Source organism: Stegodyphus dumicola, chromosome 2 (assembly GCF_044657685.1).
Source record: "Stegodyphus dumicola isolate Sdum_Otavi_A_Nest chromosome 2, ASM4465768v1".
NCBI lineage: Eukaryota > Metazoa > Arthropoda > Arachnida > Araneae > Eresidae > Stegodyphus > Stegodyphus dumicola.
The window spans coordinates 14,044,435-14,064,354 of NC_140769.1; the positions used below are offsets into that span (position 1 = coordinate 14,044,435).

Consider the following 19,920-nt stretch of genomic DNA (forward strand, 5'->3'; position numbering starts at 1 on the left):
GTCTAAGCGATTCGAAAGCCCGGTAGTTCCGATCCCGTCCCGTTTTCTACCTCCGGTCGTCATGGCAACATGAAGCACCTGTTGCCTCCCGTGACGTCACGGTGCTCCGTATTCCCTAATGGGGAAAAATACATCGCTGCTTTCCCCTTAGCGGTCAAAAATACCTCAAGAGTCTAAGTTTCGAAAAAGATTTATGGGATACAGGGAGGGAAAAAACATTTCTCCAGGGTTTAGATAACTTTTTTTTTTAAAAGGAAGGGGGATAGGCAGTTGTAAGGATGTTTCTTCGGATCACCACACGGAGGCGCTGTAGGTCCCAAATCGTCCCACGCGTTTGGGTTATAGCAAGGCATAGAGAGCGATACGCACAGAGCGCGATCGTTCGGTTTTCGGAACGGAGACGAAACCGATCAGCCCGTTCGATTTTGAGTTTCGTTTTAATTCGTCCGGAGAAGAAAAAGCGGGTGTATGGTGACATAATTTTTTTAGGAAAAAAAAATGGAGTTTCAGATGCAAAACTCTTGAGGAACATTTTTCCTTTTAGAAGCAGAGATGTTTTAGGAATAAATTTGCATCGTCTGGGCGGTAAGTCTACTTCCAAATATGCATAATTGAATCATTTATTGATTAACTAAAAATGATGTCACTGAATTAAAATTTATGAGAATTAAAACAAAAAGAATTTTCCTTTCCAGTAGCACCAGGAAGAAGATGAATAGGTATTTTTTTATTTCCCATCCTAGAGAATTGAATATGATTGGTTATAAATTTATTTACGGTATGTTCTAAAGAAATTTTTTCTTCATCTATAAATGTAACATTTCGTATGAGAAAGGGTATATATTTCTGATTACTGTTATTTTTCTAATTGATACCTCTACATATTTCAGCTTATTTTAGATCATGAAATATCACTATGATATAAATTATCGCGTCTCATTTAAATTTATCATGATAACTTATATTGTCATAATGATGCTAAATGTGATAAAATGAGTAATAATAACATTAAATTGGCTAAAATAAGTAGTATAATGCGTGTATAATGATATTATAAATTGTCATGATGACGTCAAATGAAGTTTGATGTTTAAGTCAATTATCATGAAACATGAAATATCAATTATCATGAAACTGAACTAAAATTTATGAGAATTAAAACAAAAAGAATTTTCCTTTCCATAGCACAATTACTCATGTTGCAAAGTGTTTTATATCCACAAGTAACCGAATACAGAATATAATTTGATATATCATCATGAGGGTATATCGAATAAAATAAGTAGAATGTGTAAGCTTATTAACTCATATACTTTTTTGTTCTTATAAAAAGGTGATTTATAATCAACTATGTACCAGTACCTTCTGCATAATGGCACAATAATGAAAACTGTTTAAAAAATAATACTTTGCGACAACATACCTTTATTTTCTTGAACTGAAAAAGTGTTTTACTTCTTTTATTTACAATAGAAAAGAGATTAAATCTAGTATATAACACCCAAAGTGTAAAGTAAACAAGTGTATACTTAAATAAATATAGTATTAATCGAATAAAATACATAACAAATAAATACATAATTAAATATATAAATTTAATTTTTTGTCTTGTTTATTATAAATTTAATCAGTACATAAAAATATTTGTAATATGAAATATTAAAAAAAATGAAAAATACCGAAAGGTTTCAGATTTTAAATTACTTCCGAAGGAGCTTTTTTTAATGTTTTGTGTTTTACCTTTATTTATTAAATGTCATGTTCCACGTACTCAAACTATAAAATTTTAGAATTTACAAAGTCTCGCACACTAGAGATAAAAATGTTTTTTTTCGTACAGTGTTGCCATTTGAAATCGCTTAGCTTTTTTTGACCAAAAATTCGTTGAAGTGTTACTAAATCTGAAATCGATGATAAACTAATTTCAAATTCAAATTAGGGCTTCCAGATCGCCATATTATATGCAAGATAACGTTGTTGAAATTTTGATGGCTCTAGGTACCATCGTTTTATTACAATGCGAGAAACATTCATACATTTATGCAGATTCTTCATTATTTAATTTCTTTAAATATAAGAAAGGGCGATAATATATGGTGGCAACGATTTGAAAAGTGATACAACCTTTTAAAGTTTTCGACCCAAAATGCCAATGCGAAACTAATAGTCTTTCAGGGTCAATTGCCTTTTGGACTAATAAAGGTGAATATTTATTTGTTTTTATAAAATGCTTAATTTCTTACAGAGAGGTTTTTTTCTCTCTCCTTTCTGCATGTCTTCGTGGTGTAACGGTAGCACACTCGGTAGCGTAATCGAGCGTGGCCTTCGAGATAACATGGCCTGGTTAGCTACGAGTGACGTCACGAAAGGCGTCCGATCCTTCCGTGACTTTCTTTGCTTCAGATTTGAATACGAGCGTTTCGTTCGATGTTTAGAGTGTTTTGTTTTTAATAATGCATAATAATTAAACTTCCAGAGACTTGACTGGAAAACGTATATAAAAGGTCGTATATTCATTTACAGTTAAGATTAATAAATATTATTTTTTAAGAAATATTAACGAAATTTTCTATGCCATGTTTTAGGTTATCTTGTGCATTTTTTTTTTACACTCTATTGTAATAATTTGTTAGGATACACTCAAAAAAGAAAGTTTTGAAATAAGTAAATAAAAAGGCTGTTATTTATTAACATAAAAATGTCTTTACAGTTTGAGAAGGAGAGGAATGAAAGGAATGAAAAGATTTAGAAATATAAATAATTCACTAACAAAAGTAAATATAATTTAGCAAATTAAAAGACATAAAAAATTATTTTTCCTTAAAACTATAAATATTTCAGAGCTTCCAAACATTATGCAAATTCATTTTTAATTCATTTAAATTACTATCTAATAATATGAATAGCAGTTCAAAAGCCTCAGAAAAAATTTAATTCCCCAATTTTTAAATTAAATAAATTACAATTTTGCTGCACCATTACAGAAAACGAATAACTTTCACATATTTATATGTTATCTATAGCAATAATTATAATAATATTTACATTATTACTTATATGTAGCTGCATAATAAATAATATATTTACAAATAAAAGCCATCCATATAATGTTTCACAAAAGCGTAAAATCAATAAATTTGCAACGAAAACCGCAAAACAACTATACATAGAACAAACCATCATTTCTGTCTAATTAGCAAATACTGTGCAAGTTGTACTAGTATACTGAAGCAATAATTAATCGCAATTGATAATTTATTTTGAAAAATTATAAGTATTATCAAATAATAAGGAAACAGCAAAAGGATTAATAAATTTAAATGTAAAAGATACATTATTGAAAATATATTTGAACTGCATCATATTTAGTACACTATTTTTAAAAAATAAAACAATGTCATTTACATACACATATCTTTTCATTACGTATTCTTGACTTTTTTAAGTTTCCTTTAATCGATTTTTGTATGCATATTATTTTGAAGAACTTTAGTTTAAACAAATATTTGAAATGGTGCTCATTATTTTTTTTAATCTGCTAGAAAAGAGAATTCGACACATTAAACAAGTTTCATGAACATCAAACATGTTAATGTTTTGTACATATATCTCGGTAAGTTTGACCAGTAAAGAATGTTGTTGTTATCTTCTTTACTGGTTCTTCTTTACTTTCAACTGGAACAACTTCATCTCCTAGATAAACTGCTATATCCATATGAAGCGATACAAAGATACTTTTCTCAATTTTAGGATGTGGATGAAAACTGAGCAATAAAATATAAATACCAGCAGCAGATTTGTGTAAAATAATATTTGAAGTATCTGAAATATTTAACTTATTCGGTAACATAGAAGAAAAATCCTCAAATGATGCTATTTTGTCCTTTCTCAAAAATTCATTAAAAATATGCTTTTCCATCTTAGTTTTTTTTTCCTCCCTGCTCATCCTCTGAGGGGTTGGACTTTCAGATAAGTATTTTGGACAACCAGAAAAATTGCATGGGTAAGCATCGTTATTTAATTTAGGATGCCCTCTGCACATCTGAATAAAAGTACCTTCGTTTGTTGGTAAATAATCATAGAGAATAATATCATCTTTTCGAAAATGTTTTTCACACACAACGCTGCGATCACTTAGAATAAAAATTTTCCTTGGAATTTTTTTGATCCATAAATCCCGTTTTACCGTATCTTTTTGAAATTTGAATACTTATTCATTGGTGAAATCGTAATTGGATTTGCATGTTGGAACGCAACATCGTGCAGGTATGATGAAGACAGCTCTACATAGACGTCGATCGTTATTTTTGTTAACAAATAAGTTAACTTGTAATCTCAATTTAAAAACGAAAATATCCTTAACAACATTACTTAAATTTAGCAAATGTTTTTAAAAAAGACACGAATAATAAAAAAAATACAGCACGCAATCAACGTAATAAGAAGTCTTCGCTTGCAGTGTCCACAAAATGCAGTGCGAAGGGTGAAAGTTCAGACGCCTTACGTGACGTCAAATCACGTGATTCTGCAGCTGACCAGGCCATCTAATCTCGAAGGCCACGATTCGAGTCCCGTCGAGGGCGTTGCTCATCTTTCGCCTTTTCTGCTTCAAAAAAAAAAAATGACTCTACAGTGGTGGCCAAACTAAAAGGTGGTGGCTGATGATTCTTCACCTCCAGAATTTGGCGACTGGGTACTCTAATCCCCCGTCATCCTTTAAAAGGGGAAGTATATAATGTATTTTCTCCCTCTTTTCGACATGCCTTCGGGGTATAACGGTAGCACACTCGGCGCGTATTCTAGTGGTCAAGGTTCGAGTCTCGGTGAGGGTATTGCTCATTTTTCGTGTTTCCTGCTTGAAAAAAGGACCTATTGACTCGACAGTGTACAGGAATATATATATTAATATAGAAATTTTGCTTGAAAACTGAAGAAAGAAATGAATATCTTCACTTTACCTAATAAACAAAAGTAAATTAATTCAAATGATTTACTTGTAAATGGACTCGGCCGCAATCTATTTTTAGAGAAATGAAAGCATTTACTTGGAATAGTAAAATATGTCGGAAATGCTCATTTTCGCCTAACTGACATTCCATATTTATTAGCCTTGAGCTGTTAACTACATACATGCTTCTGTTCGCGTCATCGCGCCAACAGAATCCCAACTAAAGAGAAACATTTGAATAATGAAAAAGCAAACACTTAACTACACTACACATATGGAAAAGAGATGAATGTTTTTGTTAAAGATATATAATAATTATTTTGTTTTGATTTTTTCAGTTATTAATATGTATTGCATTTAAAGCAATGTACAAAACTTCAGGCAATACTAATAGAAATACTTGTTGATACGGAAAATACTTTTTGAACGAAATTCTTTATATATATATATATATATATATATATAAGAACGTTCTATATATACATATTTTAATATTTTCTTTAACGAAATTCTTTTATACATATATAAAAGATTTTAAACGCTTGCATGAAATAAAAATGCATTTTTGTGCTCTCAGACTTTTTAATATAGATTCCTCAAATATTTACCTTCCTTTAGATAGCAAACAAAATTCTTCCGTTTGAGTAATGCAATGTAATACAAAATATTATATTATTATGATCAAAAAATTATTCCTTTTTTCTGTGAGGTAATTGCCACTACGTTAATATCTAGTTTCTGATATTACTCGTATATGAATGAATTCATTCAATTATCATTTTTATAACGGATCTTACGAATGTTTAAGCGAATAAAACGTAGTTTCTTATTATAACGTGAATGTATATGGAATCGGAAGAGCATCTTAACGTTTTTACATACATTTTAACATACTCAACTCTGGAATGTGGACTTTGGAACTCCTCCCACAGCGAGTACTCTTACAACAATGCGCAGTACACAGTTTTATATACTTTGTGCATAATTCTGAGTGGTGCTTCAGTGGTCAAGTGGCACAACACGGAAGCCGTTCGCCTTAAATTCGATTCTAGCAGACCACACAGCCTCACAACTTGCGCGATTTTTCTTAAAAAGTCCTCCACGAATGTATTCAACTCAACGCATATGACTTGCAGTTACTTCGTTCTCTAATGAAAGGAATTTGACTGTAATGAAGTATGCGCGCATTTGTTGCGTAAAGCAGTGAAGAAAAAAAACAGATTTATGACAATTATTTTTATTGTTATCAGGCTCAATGTTCCTTCTTACCTTCTTCGGGAAAATGCAAGGACCTGACTCGGAACAGAGAGCTTACTAAAGCTATGTTCAAAACCGTGGGAAGTAGACAGGATACACAAGAAGGGTATACAAAACCCTTTATTTTTCTCTATTTACAATGACTTCCGTACTTCGGAATACACCGACCCGCTACTTGGGGTCAAAACGTAAAAGTATAAAAATAAAACTAAACTCTAATTTAACTTTAAAATAATAAACGTGGAAGATTGGCCTTATATTAACAGGAAGCGTATGTAGTACAGAGAACTGTGAACACTACAATACGTTCACAAATTATCAAGAGGATTAAAACCTCTGGCCTGGAAGGCAACAAGCAACTGCGTAACTTCTAAGGTAAGCGGCCTGCTTCGACTCACTGCTTCCTTTCTCTCGCTTGGCAAAAAGCCACAACTTAAATACTTGGCGTTCGCCAGACAAACTTTGCATAAAAACCCTAACGCTTATAATTCTGGCCGGAAGTAGAAATTAAGAAGTGATAGTAAAGATTTAAAATAAAATAAACATTAGTAAAACTTAAGATTCTTACATACTTCCCGCCAGAGTTAATTAGTTTGAAACTGAGGTCTAAAACGACCTTGTTGAAAACTTTTAGCTCTAGAATCTAACGCGAGGCCAATCTTTTACAAACATACTTCGCTAGAAACTAGAAATTTAAAAGAAAGAAATTTTTTTTTTTTTTTTTTTTTTTTTTTTTTTTTTTTTTTTTACAATAGCAGCTCCCAGGATATACAACAATTTTTTTTTCATCTGTACTGAATCTAAACAGGAGCTTTTATTCAATTCTGGTTCCTTCCAGAGATCTGGAAGGAAAACTAGTTTAATGAAATGTTACACAATGAAATGGCAAGTAACATATACAATTATACTTCTTTTAACATTCTTATTTCATTCAGGACTATTTTAATTATCTCTCCCCGTGCTCTCTGACATGTGTTGTAAAAGAACACCAAACACGAATGTGTTTCTGTCTACGTGTTCCACACTTCCTCCTACAATCAAAACACTAACGTGTTAAAATTCAACATAACAAGACCTCGTAACACACCCTAATTTCAACTCTAAACCCTGAGGTACTATTCTGAAAGTGGCTAACTCTGAAGTGTAGCGTCAGAGAGCCTAACTACATCATTCAACCTTTAACACATATTCACCATGATTTAGTCTGTTTACAGTCACACGAATAAAAAAAAATTTAACATTACTTTCACTTTTACCATATCACGGTATTTCTTAACAATTAAAATAACAGTTCACATTGTATATAAGAACATATTAACATGCCGTTAATTTTACACATTTGAAAACATACATTAGTAGTACATTGTTAACTTCTATTCTTTTCAAAGCAAGTGCCAATTCTTTCTACATTGAAATAATACATTTCAAAAAGTCTTTCAGACTAAACTTCTTTCCTGCTAAAATGCTTTAAATAAAATTTATACAATAACTTTTTACAATATTTAAGTCTTTACACAACGCTATTATACATCAACTTTAGTTTTACGCGCGAGTAATTGAAAAACATAATAGGAAAATCGGTCACAACTCATTTCTCGCCCTTTTGGCGATAAAGGTAGACCTCGCATGAGGTAAAACTTCTTGAAATCTGCCACTTTCAGTAAGAATGAAAGATTAACTTAAGTTTGCAAAGTAACATAAAATTTTACTTATCTTTGTGATATTCGGACATCCTTTTCTGGGCCCAGTCCTTAAAGGTATTGCAGATAGTTGTTTGATTTATCCTCCTTCTTGTACGGGCTCGCCCTTCAGTACCTTCCTCTGGAAGCTTCCTTTTTTCACCAGTTCGGTCACCCTTGAATACCTTCTTTTTCTCCACTGCTTGTGGTCTTGGTCGTTTCATGGCAGCTAGTCTTGGCGGAACCGGGAAACTTCTTTTGTGTTCCTGCTTGGACCTCGTTGCTGGCCGTTCAAATTTTCCTTGTAACTTTTCCTCCGCCGCTGATGGCCCTTCCGCAGTTCGGCGACATTTGCTGCGGAGAGTCCTGTCGGATGAGTAGATCTTCCGTTTTAGAGCCGGGTTATAGTTGCCGTCATTTCTCCTGGTTCTCTTCACATACGTCGTCCTTCTCCCTTCTTCATTCTGGAGGTGTTCGTGAACTCTCTTTTCTGGACGGTGGAACGGCTTCTTTTTCTTGCTACCTTCAATTTTTCCGCGGGGAAATTTTCTTTTCACTTGCTCCTGCCTCTTAATGGCTTGCCCTTGTACTTGTCGTTTTTCCACCTCTGGAGCTTGTGCCTGCGGTGTCTGCCGTGCCGGATCCTGCAAAAGATCTGAAAATATTTGCATTTTATTACGATCAAAGTAGGGTTTGATTTGATCAATGTTTGCGGAGCAGGTTTCACCATTTCTGGCTTTTAACACTACTACAGCGTGAGTTATTTTTTCTATAACATATGGTCCTTCAAATCGTGGAAAAAATTTGGCAGTCTTATCTTCTGGTGCTGAAGAAAGTGAATGCTTAATTTTTAAAACTTCATCCCCTACTTTATAAGTTACTCCCCGTCGTTTCAAGTCGTAATATAATTTTTGTTCTCTCTGTGCTACTTCAGTATTCTTCTTTGCTTCCTTAATTAGTTTTTCTATATCACCCATTTTAAATTCTGGGGCTCTTTGTTGCACATAAAATAATTTATCTAACGGCGTTATAATCTTTCTACGTAGCATATCGGTAATATGCCATTCTATAATTTTTTCCTTATTCTTATCATACCGGTATGGTTTTTGACGAACTGGCATTGAATCTCCGGTGTCAATACTATGGTTAGTAACCTGAGTAAATCCTGGAATATCACTAAATAACGAAGCAAATTCACTTACCACTTGTCAGATTCTTCCTTGCTCGTCATTAGGCAGGTGGTCAAGATTTACCATCGGCGGTTCAGCCTTTTCTGCACGAACTAGTTTCATTGTCAGCTTAAGGGACGCTTCATTAAAATCCAGTGTTGCTTGTGCGTCTGAATGAAAATCTATTCCTAAGATTATATGTGCTTGCAGAATCTTTACTATAAAAAACATCACCTTTACTTGTTCGTCCTTGATACGGTACAACGGTACTTTACCTATGCACTTACATTTTTCTCCTCGCGCCGCTAACACTGTCGTATTATCCGAATTATATATGCAGTATTTGCGAAAATACTTCCTAAAAAAAATCTTCTGCCACACAGGAACACTGCGCGCCTGTATCCAGAAGTGCGGTGACTGGGATATTATTCACCAACACTTCAATTTTCGGAAGAGTCAAATTTTTCACCATTACTGTATTTAACTTGTAGGAAGAAGGGTTTTCGTGGCCTTCGGATTTCCGCACCCTCCCGTCAGCAGAAATCCGTTTTAGTTTAAATCCTTTTTTGTTTCCATGCTTTCCTTCTTTTTCCACTGGCCTTGATACTTTTTTCCTGGGTTGCTATTGAACTGTCGACGTTCGCCGGCTGTTTTTAAATGCTCGGGTTTCCTTGCCCACTGATTCGCTTTGCCTCCGTAGCCGTGTGCTTGAGTTTGCTGTAGTCTTGGCGTACTAAATTGGTTTCGCTGTTGATATTGGCGTCTTCTTTCAACGTCCGCCGTTCTTCTACTTTCAAACTGGATTGCTAGCTCAAATAACTTTTCCAGTGTAGTCGGATTTCTTAATTCAATAAAGTCTTGCACTTGGGGCAGTAACCTCGGCAAAATCACTTGAATTATTTCAGGTTGCGGACGGTTTCCATACAAGAGTTTGAAGACGCGAATTTTTCTTAAAATAAAGCTTGAGAGATTTTCGATTCTTTGCTGATATATACTGAAAAGTTCCGTTTCTAATTTCGCACGATCCCTTACAACAGGGAAGGCTTTTAGTAGGGCAGTCTTGAAATTCTCGTAAGTATAGGTGGGACTTCCTGCTTGACCCAAGAGACTTCTGCCTATACATTTGAACCAGTTAAGAGCTTGGCCCCTCAAAGCGCTAGTAGCTAAGGTAACTTTTTGAAACTCGTGCACGGGGTAGAGCATGAAGTGGTCATCCAATGTTTCCAAAAAACTGGTTACCGGTGAGTTTCCATTAAATGTTGCTTCTGGTTTCATCGAAGCGCGCATTGTCTAGACGATGTAACCAAATCCTTCCAGGGCGGCAGCTGGCATTTCTGGATTTTGAACCGTTTCTGCAGGCAGCACAGGTTCTTCTTGAAACTCGGCCATGGTTATTCTTCTTCGTTGGGCGCCACTATCAGTTTCAATGTACCTTCTTACCTTCTTCGGGAAAATGCAAGGACCTGACTCGGAACAGAGAGCTTACTAAAGCTATGTTCAAAACTGTGGGAAGTAGACAGGATACACAAGAAGGGTATACAAAATCCTTTATTTTTCTCTATTTACAATGACTTCCGTACTTCGGAATACATCGACCCGCTACTTGGGGTCAAAACGTAATAGTATAAAAATAAAACTAAACTCTAATTTAACTTTAAAATAATAAACGTGGAAGATTGGCCTTATATTAACAGGAAGCGTATGTAGTACAGAGAACTGTGAACACTACAATATGTTTACAAATTATCGAGAGGATTAAAACCTCTGGCCTGGAAGGCAACAAGCAACTGCGTAACTTCTAAGGTAAGCGGCCTGCTTCGACTCACTGCTTCCTCTCTCTCGCTTGGCAAAAAGCCACAACTTAAATACTTGGCGTTCGCCAGACAAACTTTGCATAAAAACCCTAACGCTTATAATTCTGGCCGGAAGTAGAAAATAAGAAGTGATAGTAAAGATTTAAAATAAAATAAACGTTAGTAAACTTAAGATCCTTACATTGTTACTAACGTGTCCATGATAAGACACTACACGGAAGGGACGTTCCCTTCGTAAAGGAATTTCCAAGGGAAGTTGGCTCGTTTTAAAACGTTACACATGAAAAAAAACCATGCAGCCAGCCCGTTAACAGGATTCAACCTCGAACCGAACTATTAGGTTTTAACGATCAGCCACTGGTGGGCCAGATCTGTGACATTTACCATGCAGCTGTCTCAACGGGTGTCCGTGTGCAACTCAAAAAATATTTTTCTCAAAATTAGAGTTTTTGTAATTGCAAATATTACTTTTTTTGCAGTTATAAACTTATCGATGTAAAATTTCAATCGTATCTAAGAATCGGATTCAGTCTTATCGGATAGATGAGATAATAATTTTTAATTCGGATTTTTACCATACATTTCTTATTTTTTGTCGATGTTTCGGAATTGACGATTTTGTTTCGATTATTATTTATTTCATACTTCTCTATATCGTAAGATCTGTCTTCTTAAGATTATGAAAAATCACAGACTTTTAAAAACATTCTTCTAAAATCACAATGAAATATGCATTACAAAAATAATGTTATCAGTTTTCTGAACATGGCAGGTGATTATTTCACATATAAAACACACATATGCAATATATTAATTTAATAAGCATACATATTTCACATATATTGATAAGAAAAGTAGAGGCAGCTCAGCGCGCAATTTTTGACCACTTCTCCGTCGCCAAGTTGACTCGCTCTCGTGCAGAACGGTGCATCCCTTCAAACCGGGCCTGGACATCTTTAATGCATTCCTCAGGAGATGAAGGCGCATCTGTAGGGCTAACAAACAGCCGATCACAAGGCAGACGAAGGTCTCGACCGGAGAGCATCTGGGGTGGAGAATAGCCGGTAGTCTGGTGTTTCTCTTCCAGGTAGGCGGTACTTCCAAATGTGATGTTCACGTTTAACTTCCCAGCTATGTCGATCTCATCACCAGACTCAGTCTGGAGAGTAACACAGGATGGCGTCCAAATAAGTTGAGCTAAATATTTCCGAATGATTGTAACATTAGCTTCTGTGTCAATGATCATATTGCAAGAAACAACATCGATATACCCATTGGTGGATAGTCCATTGCTGTTGCTACTCACTGCAGAAATCTTGAGCGATTTAAAGCGGTGTTTTTTATTATCTGGCGACTCCATTCCTGGATATGGTCATTAATTTGTTTTCTCCGTCGTTGCCGCGAAATGGTCTTTGTTACCTCTTTTGTGAAGCGGGGTGGAAATTGGAACCGACACTCATTAAAAGATCGACGCCGCCATTCAGGACAAGACATTTATTCCTACTCACTATACATATACTATGATACAGAAAAACTAGCAAGATTATACAGCGGCCAAAGGATGGCGTAACAGTCTTATTTTGCGTGCCCTGTGGTGTTCTGCAATTCCTTCGTACGCGGCAGTTCCAGCACTTTGGTTTCTTGTCACTCCTTTTCGTTTGGCGGCATTTAATTGTCTGTTCAACTCATCTGTCTTATTTTCCATACTCTGGGGATTCTTCAGTTCCTTCGTATGTGTCCTTCAGTACCGCAGTTCCAACATTTTAGGGTCGGTTTCGTTTCACCAATATTCCGTCTCAAGGCGTTCACTGATCTTGTCAAATCTTCCGTTTTATTTTCCGTGCCGTGGCGTGTTCTGCAATGTTGGCGTATGTGGTCTTCAGCACCCCATCTCCAACATCTTAGAGCCAGTCCGTTCTCACGCCTATTCCGTATCGAAACGTCGACTTGTCTGGATAAATCATTTGAAAGAGCCATCAATTGATCCACTAGCTCGTGGATTCGCACAGCTCTAACTGGGTAGCAATTTCTACGGGTTGCTTTCTGGGCTACCTGGAATTTCCTGGCGTACACTAGAGCGCCTTTTAAATCTTTACCCTCGGCCATTCGTGGAGCTTTCTGTATTTCAGAATCCCAGATGCCGTCGATAAAGTATTGTAGGGACAGGATTTCCCTTGTTTCTGTTGCGTACTCCGAAAAGGCGAAATGGCACAGCCTTTTAACATCGGTTGCGAGCTCCTGCAGTGTTTCGATGGGCTTCTGTTGATGGGATTTTAACTGAAGCGTACTGTACCCTTTTAAACACTTCTCGCCAAAGCGCAGTTCCAACGTGCCGGACATAACTTTAAAATCTAGCTATTTGTTTTCGGGAAGAGTATGAAGGATATCCGCGGCGTCTACTCTCAACGAAGCGGCGAGATGACAGGCCTTAGTTCAGGGATTCCATCCATTTGCTTCCGCCACTATAGATAACTGTGTCTTATATACTTGCCAGGATGTCATCTCATCATACGTGGATAGCTTCAATGAGGGACGAGTAAACATGGTCAAAAATTTAAAACCCTCATAATTGCTTCCTGCTGTCTCTATGCACTTCTTTAAAGTGTCAACTTGTTTGGCAATAGCAGCAGAAATTCTTTCATCAATTTGTTGTTTGACGGTAGAAACATTTCTTCAGTTTGTTGCTCCACCACGAAAACTCTTTATTGAATTTCTCCAACTTTGTCTTCAACTGTATCTATTCTTCCTTCCATAGCCTCGAACTTGTTTTCTAATATGCAAGTAATTCTCCCTTCATTTTCTCTTGACTTACTTTCATGTCTACTTTAACAGCTTTCATCTCTCTTTTAACGGAATCTTCCATCTTTCTCTGACCACACATCGTTTCTTTCATTTCTTCTTTAAACGAGGCAAAGGCAGATATCAACTGCCTTAAATATTCTTCCATCTCTCTTGTTATTGGCATTCAAATCCCAATTCTGACACCAAAAATTGTTGCGTGCGTACAGATTCGTTATGAATTGAATGCACAAGTCCAAAGTAAAAAATGAATAAAATTTATTCTTATCACAACAAATAAAACAAAATGCTTAAATTTCCTCAGATATTCGTACAATATCCCAATATCTCACAGTAGTTATGTTTTAAACTACTAAAACGTTCAACAGAACTAATTCAAAATAGAGAAAGCTAGTCCGATTTCACCACGAATTCACTTCAGTCAGCAACAGCCGTTTTCTAAACAAAATTCATAAAACAACAACTAACTAACCAATTGATCTTTGATCGTATCTTTATTTCTGGTCTCAACCTCCAAAGGTTTTTACCAGTATCATGAAAATTACAACCATCATACATTTGCTAGGTTTAAAATTAACAAAGAGATACATCACCACACAGGGCAAAAATTAGTACATCACCACACAGGGGCGAAAGTCAAACAAAATGAAAGTTCATGAGATTGTAAAGTCTGTACTAAGGATGTTCTGCATCTTGCGCTATGCTGGCTTGAAGTCAGTCAGAGGAGAGTCATATGATCTTGAGAAGGCACCTGGTTAGTGAGCTTCGAAATAAGCAAAGTTCGTTAAAAGTTCTTAATTAGCTAGAAAATTGCTTAATTTGATATAAATTTTTGTATTTTGCTTTAAAACGTAGTCCATAGGAAAAATACCTTATGGATATCAATGCAGTGCAGTTAGAGCTCGAAGCATAAAATCATAAAATTGTTGTGTAGAGAAACTAAGTCCAAAGCGGGTAAAATCTTAAGTAAATAAAACTATTTACAGACTTATAAGTTGAAGAATGATATATACAGAATGAGGATGAGTTGAAATAATAAGTTGCAGTAGTGGAGTTGTAGTAAATTAAACTAGAATTCCAAGTCAATACTCGTAAAATAATTGAAAGCGGCTATGCCTACTTCGATTTTACTCATCATTGATTTCGCAGTTCTGAATTTTTGAAGAAATTATTTTGCTTTATTAATGTGTACTTTAATCCATGAAAAGATCGAAGTTTCATTTTCAGTATTTGGATTATTTTTTGTCCAAGCTGATTTATTTGTATTATTTGGTAGCGTGGGGAAGTCAGCGGCTTTAAGTTGGAATTTATTGCTTGCTTCTGCTTCTTTTTTGGCTTTCGCTGCAGCGATGGCTCTTTGTGTATTATTTGGGTGTTTAACACAACCCTTATAAATCGAGACGTGATTTTCTCCACAAAGGGCACAGCAAGCAGGTTTATTACCCTCTTTCTTTTGGGTACAGGTATAAGTTTCCTGAGGTTTAGCGCATTTCATGCACCTCGCTGAATAATGACATAGCTCCCGTGTATGCCCATATCTTTGACATTTGTGGCATTGCACGGGGCCTTTTCTGGATTTATATAGGGTGATAAAGACATCTAATCCTCTCAGTTTCGTTATGTCATAAACTTTTTTGCCTTCAATATCTTTTTGCATTCAACTTGAAAAAACGGTAATTTAAGAATATTTCCATCTCTTACAGTAGTAAGCTGACGAACTTTAAGAACAGGAATACCTTTTTGTTGAATTTCGTGTTTAATTATTTCTGGATTAGAATTCTTTGGGAATTTTTTAATAACCAATTTTAGTGGTTTTTCATTCTTAGCTTTAAAGCTGTGATATTGTATCCCACGCTCTTGTAGGAGGCTAGTGATAAATCTGAAGTGATCAGGATCATAGACCCGGATAGTTAAGCTTTCACCTTCCATGTTTCCTAAATAATGAGTGATACCATTACTTTCAATTTCCTTAAGTGCATCCCAATCCCCGGTGAAATCATCGAGAACAATTGGGGGAATGTGTTGTCTTTTTATTTGAGGATTCTGATTCACAGGAATTTCCTCGTCCATTTGGTCATCCTCACTAAGATAAGCAAATGTATTCGACTGAGTTGGTTCATTTTGATTCTCGTCCGATGGACGTTTAACTGAGTTACGAGCGGAAATAAATCCTTCGCTGTCAGTTAGTGTGAGTTTTTTCTTTTTAGTAACTTTTGGAGTGGAAGGAACATTTTTATCAACCTTTTCATGCAAACTGTTTTCTTTTGTTGTTTGTGTTAAGTTTGATTTCTTTTTGAGATCCTCAATCAAAAGTAGAGCATTATCAATTTCTTTCTGCACCTCTTTCCAATATTCGGCGCGGCGTCTTTTATCATGTTCTTTTTTCATCTAAACCTTCTGATATTTAATTCACTAAGTTTCCTTTCAAGTGACTCAATGGTTGGTATAGGAACCGAATTTAAATCAGTCTCATCCTTTTCCATGATGTTTACCGTCGTCTTAAACCAAGCAAATGTTAGATGGAATAATTAACAGTATACTCATCAGCTTTCAAGTTGAACAGATCCATATCGTAAGAAAAGCAGTCAACAAAATAGCGGAACCAAGGAAATATAGCCAATTGAGCGGTTTTCATGCGGATTATATAAGCTTTTTAAATGCACGAAATTTTTCTGATATTTTCTCGAAATCAAAAAGAGATTTTTATTTATTAAACTTTAAATGCAAGTGCTCTTGTAATTTTAATTTTCCGGCTTAGCTTTCTCTTAAAACTTTGACCTATAACGACGAGTCTGATTCATGGTAAAGAATTTGTGCCATAAACAATAGCCACGAGTCTGACTCGTGGTAAAGAATTTGTGCGGTAAACAAAAGCCACGAGTCTGAGTCGTGGTAAAGAATTTTTGTCATAAACAAAAGCCACGAGTCTGACTCGTGGTAAAGAATTTGTCATAAACAAAAGCCACGAGTCTGACTCGAGGTAAAGAATTTGTGCCATAAACAAAAGCCACGAGTCTGATTCGTCGTAAAGAATTTGCGTTATAAATAACTCGTGGTGAGGAGTTTGTGCATAAAATGAATGTATCATTAGAGCAAGCGATGGGAGTTATTCTGCATCGAATATTTTCCCTTTGATTGTAACGTCAGTATTTTGTTTTTATCAGTTGTTTCTGATAAAACTGGATGATCTGTTACTTTAGTTCCCCTTAAATCTTCCTTAAGTTCGCACGTTTTAAATATAATTTCGTATAAAGAATTAAAAAACTTATACCCATCATGCCAAACTCTTATACCCATCAAGCATTTATTTTTGCCATCACGCAATTATTTTTGTCAACTGATCAATTGATTAGGGTTACATCCTAAACGTCTAAAAATTACTATTTGTACCTAAACATTGTTTATTATTTCACAATTCCTTTCGTTACACTGAAATATATATGTCATGAAAAGTATACATTTTGCGCCAGTTCTGGTATACGGCTGAACTGTTGAATGGCACTGCGCGCGATCGACTTTCTTGTTTGCACGGGGAGTAAAACCACTTAATTTGTAATTCTACTAACATTAGCTGTTTAAACGCCAAATCCGTAAAAATATGTAACTGATGTAATTCAAGATCTATTAAGCTTAACATAAATCCATTTCTTTATTTTATAAGAGGCCCACCAGCGGCCGAGCGGTAACGTCGCTGAACACTGGTAGTTCGGTCCGAGGTTCGAATCCCGCGAACGGGCTGGCTGCATGGGTGTTTCCGTGGTTTTCCCCATGTGTAACGTGTATACGAGCCAGTTTCCCTTAAAATGTCCTCCACGAAGGCATCCCCCCTTAAGGCAGATAGCCCTTGAGTGCTTTGTCGTAATCTAATGCACCACACCACTTTACTTTATAAACGTTATTCTAACAGATAAAAACATTTCTAAGCATTACCGCAATTAATAAAAGTTGTTCCTAACCCCTTATATTATATTCTTGTGCACAGAATTATTCAGTTGTCACATGGCAATCATTCGCTATAGCAACTAATTTTGAGAGGAAATGAAATGATTTCTTATATTTGTTTTCGAACTTCTATAAAATATTTGCGAATTACTAATAAGAAAGAACTTAATAATATTGTAGGGCTCCGTTGTTTCCCAGATATTCGCATTAACTTTTATCCTTGGTTGAAACTTAATATAAATGTTTTGATATAATATGCTCTTAAAATATCCAGACATAGATGAAAACATAGAATGTTCTAGTTAGAATTTCCTTCAACGTATTACTGTGACTGATGTAACAAGGAATGTTTCAGATACATCTACAAAAAAGGAATAAATTCAAGAATTGGGAACAGGAAAGGGAAAACAATATGATAGAAAAAAGATTGGTTTCTTTCTTTAAAACACCGAATCTCTTGGTTTATTTCAAAGTACCTTTCTGTAATTTGCAGTCGCAGATTTTACAAACTCTCGCCATCTGTTTATTTAAAAAAAACCTGTTTATTTAAATTGTAATTTACAGCTATGTACATTTTTATACTTTACCTTTTCGAAAAGTCAGATTAAGCAATTGCCAAATAGCTTTTCACATTATTTTTACGTAGTATATTTATGTATGAATATATATATATATATATATAATCATATATATATATATATATGATTATTAATATGAATCCATATTAATGTTTGCATATATAATCATATATATATATGCAAACATTAATATGGATTAAAAAATGAACTAATGTAATGCAAATATAACATTTCATACTATGCGAAACCTTTGTGTCCATGTCTAGGTTTCACTATCATTTTCATATTTGCATCTAGACATAGATTCGACGGTTAATAGTAAAAGGTGCTTTTTGCTATCTTTAAACTACTTTACCAGAGCATTTTTCATTGACAATGTATGTCAAAATTTTCCATTCCAACAGGTATATGATATTCTAAGAATCGTCCACCAACTTGACAAACTGCCAGAAAGTGTCTAGAATTACCATTTCATAAATGAACTAATTTAATCTATCAAATTGAAACACCACATTATTTTAACAACTTGTAGAGACATTATTTCGATGCTGAAAGCGTGAAAAAGGAGCAATGCCCTCGCCGAGACTCAAACCGCGGATCTCTCGAATACGCGCCGAGTGTGCTGACCAATACACCACGAAGGCGTGCTAAGAAGGAGGAGAACTACTTTATAAATTCATAGATTTAAGAACTATATATATATATAGAGAGAGAAAGTCAGAGAGAGAGAGAGAAAGATAGAGATGCAAGGTGTTTCAGAAAATTAGTAGCAAACTTTCATGAGAGACAGAGTATACGTTGACGATGAAAATTCACTTAGCAATGCATGATCGGAAACGCTTTCTTTGCACGGTTGTGACGACGCAAACACAGTGTGACAAATCATGTTTTATTACGTTTAGTACAGCAAAAACCAACAAATAAGAACAAACACAGAGAACGATCGTCACTAAAAAAAGGTGTTTGGTATTACGACTCCGGAACGTTATGGAGGCCTGATATTTACGGCACATAGAAGATCACTTTGACACATGAAAAGATGTCTGATGTACATTCCTCCCTTCCTTCCATCCACCCATCCATCCGTCCATCCATCACATAACCTACTATAGCATAGCACAATGTAACATAACTTAGCACAACATAACATAACACAACAAATGAAAATGTGTCATGGATAGACTTCTAGTAAAAATGACAATATTATTTCTTTGAAAGATACTTCAATTCAAATAAAAATACATATTACTATTAACATTAGAATATCTAAATAGACACTGAGCCGCTATTTGTAACTGGATCAATCTGAAACGTGAAAAATGTATAATGCCCTGTATTCGAACTCCGGACTTCCCGATTGCTAGTCGGTTGTGCTTCCAGTTACGCCAGGAAAGTAGGATGTCAGGAGGGAGAAAATACGTTTCAGATATTCTTCATGATGACAAAATAAAATCTGAAATTTGATGTACGTTGGGCTTTATATTTGCTCATTAAATCGATGAGATCGTTCTGTAGGACTGTATTAGCCTTCATTCTTTATGATGGCCACCTGATTGGCATGTTTCCATTCTTTATGTGATATGTGCTGAGCACCATATGAAATCAAAATAACCATCAGTGAGAAGTAATGAGCAAGAATTATATCTCAGGTTTTACATCAGATTTTTCTGTCAGAAATATTATTATTCCTTTACAGACGTCATCAAATGAACAGCAAATTGCGAGAAAAGTAGT

At 35.2% G+C, this 19,920-nt stretch overlaps 1 protein-coding gene across 1 annotated transcript in view; it reads left to right on the forward strand.

Annotated features, from left to right (window-relative positions):
* The first annotated feature begins 369 nt into the window (after positions 1 to 369).
* LOC118193798 (uncharacterized) overlaps positions 370 to 19,920 on the forward strand; it is a 572,698-nt gene continuing 553,147 nt past the window's right edge. Inside the window, exon 1 of the mRNA XM_085810455.1 lies at positions 370 to 585. The gene's annotated coding sequence lies outside the window, so the exon portion shown is untranslated. The remainder of the gene's footprint in view (positions 586 to 19,920) is intronic.